This window comes from Saccopteryx leptura, chromosome 1, assembly GCF_036850995.1.
Source record: "Saccopteryx leptura isolate mSacLep1 chromosome 1, mSacLep1_pri_phased_curated, whole genome shotgun sequence".
Taxonomy (NCBI): Eukaryota; Metazoa; Chordata; class Mammalia; order Chiroptera; family Emballonuridae; genus Saccopteryx; species Saccopteryx leptura.
In genome coordinates this window covers 253,249,064-253,256,019 of record NC_089503.1, presented here as the reverse complement: position 1 = coordinate 253,256,019, position 6,956 = coordinate 253,249,064, and the positions used below count along the sequence as shown (strand labels likewise).

At 40.1% G+C, this 6,956-nt stretch overlaps 1 protein-coding gene across 1 annotated transcript in view; it reads left to right on the top strand.

Annotated features, from left to right (window-relative positions):
- Positions 1-427: 427 nt before the first annotated feature.
- The window catches only part of LOC136379444 (zinc finger protein 699-like), a 20,440-nt gene continuing 13,911 nt past the window's right edge, over positions 428-6,956 (top strand). Inside the window, 1 exon segment of the mRNA XM_066346810.1 lies at positions 428-847. The gene's annotated coding sequence lies outside the window, so the exon portion shown is untranslated.

The window sequence follows — 6,956 nt, the reverse complement described above, 5'->3', positions numbered from 1 at the left end:
ATCTCAGAGACTGGTACAGGCTTAAGTGTTTTGTCCAGTCTCTGACTCTATAGGAAGCCCTAAGCCTAACCCCGCCTGTAGCACCAATTTTCTGGAGTTCCACCCCTGGACCTAGCCTTGCCTCACTGAATATTCAACTAAGTCCTGTCCCATAGGACTAGTCCATCAAACCACCGACGTAGTCCTGTCTCACATTCATCCAATCTCAACTGCGCTGACCTGGCCCCAGGACCGAATGGCATCTCTCCCCGAAGAAAGCCAGCGGTTCCCCGTTCCCTCTCCCCTTTTACTGTCCTTCCGAGCCTTGCACCCTTAACTGTATTTCGCAGCTCCTGAGGCCCCGCCCCTTTTGCTGGGCGTGGTGCAAAAAGCAAAGCAAAAGTGTGCTTTTGCGCACGCGCAAGTTGTGAGCCGGCACTTGGTGGCAGCATCTCTTGCCTCTGAGCTCTGTTTTCAACTGTGTCCGCCATCTTCCCACCTTGGGTGGGCCCTGTCTCAGGTCCGGTGCCAGAGGCGGAGAGCTCGGCCTTGGGGAAGCCAGAGAGTAGAGGGTGGCCGCCGCCTGGACCCCGCACCCGGCCTCGGATCGCCAGGCCGTTACCTTAGAGCCCTGGCCCGCTCGGGCGGTGGCTGTTGCTCGTCCCCAACTCCATGAATCGGGCACTCGAGGCTGGGTCCAGTCGGATGAGTGCAAAGGGGAGTGGAGAACAACCCTTGTATTTATAATTTGCTTCTAGAAGCGTCCTCTACTCTCCAGAAAGAAAAAACATCCCTGCCTTCCCCACCCCGGGGACTAGAGAGGCACCTGGTCGTCTCTGCGGCAATCTGCGAATTTCCGCGTTATTTGGTGAGCAAGGGGCTGGCATTCGGCTCCACTACGCCCCCCCCCCCCCCTTCCCTTCTGGTGCAGGAGATACTAGTTAATTTTTATGTTACCTGTGGGCACCCGTTTGCTCTATTATATCTAGATGCATACAAGTGAACTAATTATTAAGTGTATTTGTAACCGTTGTCGCCGAATGCAGCTATCCATTGTAATCATTTGTGTGTAGATCTTTTTTGAATTTCACACATAAAGTATGATCATCTGCCAGATTTAGCTGTTTTTTTTGTTTTTTACCTTGTACCTTGTATTTCTTTAGTGCACTTCCCAGGACCTCCATCCAGTTCATGTTGAATAGCATAGAATTTATATCCTTGCCTTGTTCCCAATCCCAGAGGGAATTATTCTACCATTTTAACAGGAAATAGGATGTTTATTGTATGTGTTTGTAGATTTTTTTTCTCTAGTAAAATGTGTTCCCGTTTTGTTATGGTGGGTTAAGTTGTTATCACCAATGAACATTATTATAGATCAGTCACTACTTTGTATCTAAGGGGATAAGTGATATGATCTTTTACTGTTAATAAAGTGAATTATATTAATTGATGATTCCATTTTTAACCACATTTTATTCTTAGGACAAAATGAATAAGGTTTCTGATTAATATCTTTATTATTCATGTGTGGACTACACTAATATATTATTTGCACTAATGTGTATGAATTTTTTTTAATTGTGCTCTGGTTTTAGAAATACTCTGGAAAACAGTGTTTTCTATAATAGAATGTTAAAATTTTTTTTTTTGGTGAGCTAGCTGGTTAAGCAATTTGTAACTTGTTTTTTTTTTTTGTTTTTTTTTTTGTGGGTTTGTTTTAAAGGTCTGAATATTTTTTTTAAATGACTAGATATAATAAAGTGTTGTGTTTATTTTAGATCATTGCTGGAAAGTTGTATATCTCTCTCTCAAAATTAGTTCATTACTTGTACATTTCCATATTTATTCCCTTAACTATTTTTGTTGTAGTCTTTCTGTAACATGTGTGTAATTATAATTAATTCATATCTCCTTTTGTCTGGGCTCTGTTCCTAAAAAGAATTGCTATAGGTTTGTCGTCTTCATTACTTTTTAAAGGACATATTGCTGTCTTTTCTGATTTTCTTTATTAGTCTTAAAGCATCATTAATTGTACCTTGTTTTCACTTTTCTTTCTAACCATTTATACCATATTTCCCCAACCTTCTGTGGTTAGCCCATTTTTACTGATTTTGTTCTTCTTTGAGATTTGATGATATTTATAGGTCTATAAATGTATGTACACAACCCCAGCTGTGGATTTCCAGTGCTATATGAAACCAGTTACAGTAGTTTAATTTTCTGTTTCTGTCCTGCCATTTGAGTAATTCTGACTCACTAAAGTAAAATATGTGTGCTCCTTATCCCCATAATGTGTTTCACTATATATAGCATTTGCAACCACCTGATAGTTTGTTAATTTACCTCCTTCCTTGAAGAAATGATGAAGTCCCTGTTTTTCAGGGTTCTTCTGTTTTGTTTGGTGCTGTGTCCCCTGTGACTGCATGTGTAGGATCACCGGAAATGTTACCTAAGTGAATATTGAATGAAGAAGTAGGAGGTAGGGGCCTTAAGGGAAGCTACCTTGTTTAAGAGATAGGTCTTAGTAAAGAGAAGGTATTCAAAGATAAAACATTTGAATAGAATACCTCATTTGTCTATTCTGCATAGTGTGCCCAACAAAGTTCTAGGCCAGAACCTGGTAGGTTAGGGAATAAGGTCCTCACTAACTCTGAAATTATAAGTGTATGTTGAGAAATATGCTCACTGGGCATTTCAGCTTTGAAGATAAATAGACCTGCATACACACCTGACAGAGTATCTCTCTAATTGGGTAACATTGAGTGTGTAGTTAATTGACTATCAGATTCCTGAAGTATGTATTAATTATAATTGTTTTTTAAATTGGAGTTAAAGGGCAACGACTCTTGGATTGAACATAACCAGAAGACAGTTAATGTTTTACAAATGTCACTTTTCTATAATTATAATTGTTTTTAAATGTAAAAAAGTATTATCTGATAAAAACAACTTCTTATTTTGTTTTAAGATTGAATCATGGCTTCTTTGAGTAGGCGTAAATGTTAGAATAGTCCTGACTATTCTAACATATATGACATTCTTTCATATATGTGGCTGTTACACACTTCACTATCAAAGGTGCAATATTTCATCATTTTTGCCACGTGCATATATCGCCTATTTTTAAGTTCCTCTTGGCGATCAAGACAAGAATTGGCCTCCTCATATTGTATGTGATAATTGTGAGGAAATGCTTTGTGACTGGACAAAAGGAAAATGCAAAGGAATGCCTTTTGGTATTCCCATGGTTTGGCATGAACCTAAGGACCACAGCAGTGGCTTTTATTTCTGTCTGATTCATACAAAGGGCATTGGCAAGAAAAAACGGCATATGATCACATATTCTAATATTCCTTTAGGAATACAACATATGCCACACTCTGAGACACTCTCTGTTCCAGTTTTCAATGGTTTTATATCTTCTAAGGATGAAGAAAGTGAACATCGTGATCAAGTGTATTTTGATAAGATGCATGAGGAAATGGTTGTAGAATCTAAAAAGTCTTCTTCTGATGCAAAGCAGTCAATAACCCCTCAACAGTTTAGCCAACCCAAATTGAATGACTTAGTAAGAGATTTGAGCCTATCAAAGAAAGCAGCTGAGTTATTAGCCTCCAGGCTTCAAGAAAAGAATGTACTTCACCCGTCAGCTAAAGTATCCCATTTCAGGAAGAGTGAAATTTTTTTCCGGAGACAAACACTTTGTTTACTGTCATGGTATCAGTAGTCTTCTTAGCCAGCTAGGTGTTAACCACTTACAGTCCAACAGAATGGCGGCTATTTCTTGACAGCTCTAAACAGAGTCTGAAATGTGTTCTCCTACACAACAGTAATGTTTATGCAGTGGTTCCAGTTGGTTATTTAACTAATCTGTGAGAAGATTATAATGACATAAACATTGTCCGTGACTTTCTGAAGTATGAGGAGTATAACTGGGTCATTTGTGTGAATCTTTTTCTTTCTTTCTTTTTTTTTTTGTATTTTTCTGAAGTTGGAAACGGGGAGGCAGTCAGACAGACTCCCGCATGCACCCGACCGGGATCCACCCAGCATGCCAACCAGGGGGTGATGCTCTGCCCATCTGGGGCGTTGCTCTGTTGCAACCAGGGCCATTCTAGCACCTGAGGCAGAGGCCATGGAGCCATCCTCAGAGCCCGGGCCAGCTTTGCTCCAATGGAGCCTTGGCTGCAGGAGGGGAAGAGAGAGACAGAGAGGAAAGAGAGAGAGAGAGGTGGAGAAGCAGATGGGCGCTTCTCTTGTGTGCCCTGGCTGGGAATCGAACCCGGGACTCCTGCACACCAGGCCAACCCTCTATCACTTGTGTGAATCTTTTTCTTTTTTTTTTTCATTTTTCTGAAGCTGGAAACGGGGAGGCAGTCAGACAGACTCCTGCATGTGCCCGACCGGGATCCACCCAGCATGCCCACCAGGGGGCGATGCTTTGCCCCTCTGGGGCGTCGCTCTGTTGCGTCCAGAGCCATTCTAGCGCCTGAGGCAGAGGCCACAGAGCCATTCCCAGCGCCTGGGCCATCTTTGCTCCAATGGAGCCTTGGCTGTGGGAGGAGAAGAGAGAGACAGAGAGGAAAGAGAGGGGGAGGGATAGAGAAGCAAATGGGCGCCTCTCCTGTGTGCCCTGGCCGGGAATCAAACCCGGGACTCCTACACGCCAGGCCGACGCTCTACCGCTGAGCCAACCAGCCAGGGCCTCACTTGTGTGAATCTTAAAATGATAAATTTCCTGCCTTTTTATACCTACCGCCCACTTTTGTATCTCTGTTAGTAGTAAAATTTTCTAACCGTCCACCGATTCCACAGTAATGGTGATTTATAAAGTAGGAAAGTAACTACTTTATAAAATTTATAAAGCAGAGTTACAGCCAGTTAAAGCATATAATAATAATTACTTACCAAGTACTTTATGTCAGATTTTTGCTAAGTTTGGCAGAATAAATCTTTATAAAACAACTTAGTATAGTTAAATCTATCTTTTTATTTACACTTGGTTGCTTTGCTACCACCCACCATGAAAGCTTGAACACCTACTAGTGGGCCAGGTTGACTACCACTGTGCTAGGTTAACACATAGGTTTCACTAAGTATCCTTGCTTTCTGTGTTTGTGGGACAGCCAAGTTTGGGAGAAACACTGGACACAGAAGAAATGGCTGAAACGTGAAGCTCTGAAGTAGGGATGCAAAATATTGTGAATGAAGCTGTAGTTAATCAAGACAGGATCATTTTTCCCCCACTTCACATCAAACTTGGCTTAATGAAGCAGTTTGTTTAGGCTTTGAATAGAGAAAGTGAATGCTTTCAACATATTATTTCTGCTTTTTCTTTCTTGTTTTTCCGAGAAGATAAAAGCAGGTGTATTCAATGGACCTTAAATTCAAACCCTCATAGGTGATGAAGAATTTGCCAGGAAGATGAATAAAGAGGAGAAAGCAGCATGGCAGTCTTTTGTGGCAGTTACAAAGAACTTCCTTGACAACCAAAAAATACAGAAAACTATGAATTTGTGGTTCAAAGAATGCGGTTGACTTTCCGTGACATTGGATGAGCATTAAGATTCACACGCTGAACAATCACCTAGATAAGTTTCCCCCAAATTTTGGGGCTGTTAGTGATAAGCAGACTACTGCTGGAGCATCAACAAGTACAGAAACGCAAGAGCTACACATGCAAATTTTTGCCTAAATAGAATTTAAATAAGTTTTAAGCAAATTTCATGATTAAAATAAGTGTTTTAATATGTTCTATTTTGAAATTGCAGACAAATTATGATGCAATCATATCTTGTAGTGTATTAGTGTATTTACTGCATTATATAAATTATTATATTTTCACAAAGATGATGCCCAAGAAGACATTCTACTTCATTATGTTAAACTAAATGTTGAATATTTTACAATAAGATGAAAACCTAAAATCTTGAATTGCAAAAAAACTGTAGCTTACAGAGAAAAACTAATGTCAAATTTGAGATCAGCACACTTGAGTTAGGTAAGAACAAGTGTTTTTGTGGATACAACAAAATATTTTGTTCCCCAGTGTTAGTATACATAGTAATAATATGATTTGCACAGTTTCTATGAAAAATAAGTAATTTCTTTGCAAATGTATGGGCATCTCTTTACAGTCATTCTCACATCATGGTTGCTCAAATGGAACATGTTATTAATATAGTAAAAAATATCACAGTTTTTATTGGCTTTAAAATACATACTTGATCCACTGCAGTGAAAGGAACAGTTTATGTTTTCATTATTTGAAATTTGTGTATATTACTATCAGATGACCTACATTGCTAACTTAAGTATTCTTCTGAACCTGCTTCTGTACTTGTAAACTTTTGCGGCAGAATTACAGCATGGCAGTCTTCTCTGCGTCCTATGTGTGGAATTTAGACAGTTGATGCACTTTTTCAAAAAACAGGTTTCATGGACCCTGAAGCCCATGGGTGAAGCCCATTGATTAGGGGCTGAGCAGTAATGTGTGTTGGCCTGCCAAGGGGTGCAGAAATAAAGAATATTGGGAATGAAGCACCCCAAAATGGTATTTAAGCCAGTGCTTTCTTGGGTTTTAGGCTGTGTGTATTTTCAGTATATTCTGAAGGTTGAAGGTATTGCCTGATACTTTTTATGCTTCTCAATATCATGGGCAAACTGCCACTTAAACTTTTAGACTGCAGTGAACTGAACTTGCAAAATGGGACTCGTAAAAAAATAAAAAAAAAACCTCAACAAGAACCAGATAATAGTTTTCTAGTCCTAGATGAGGTAAGATTACTCCATCTTCTTACAGGAGCAGTGTGTGTTTGCTTTGGTGTCTTGGGCTTGTGTGTGTACATCTGAGGGTATTGTGTGTGTGGGTGGGAGGTGGCGGTATTTGAGGGGATTGGTCCCTTATAGTGTGCTGCAGCATCCAGGCTCATGATTGTGTGAATTGTGGGGAGACCTAGAGGATTATGACTCTCCTG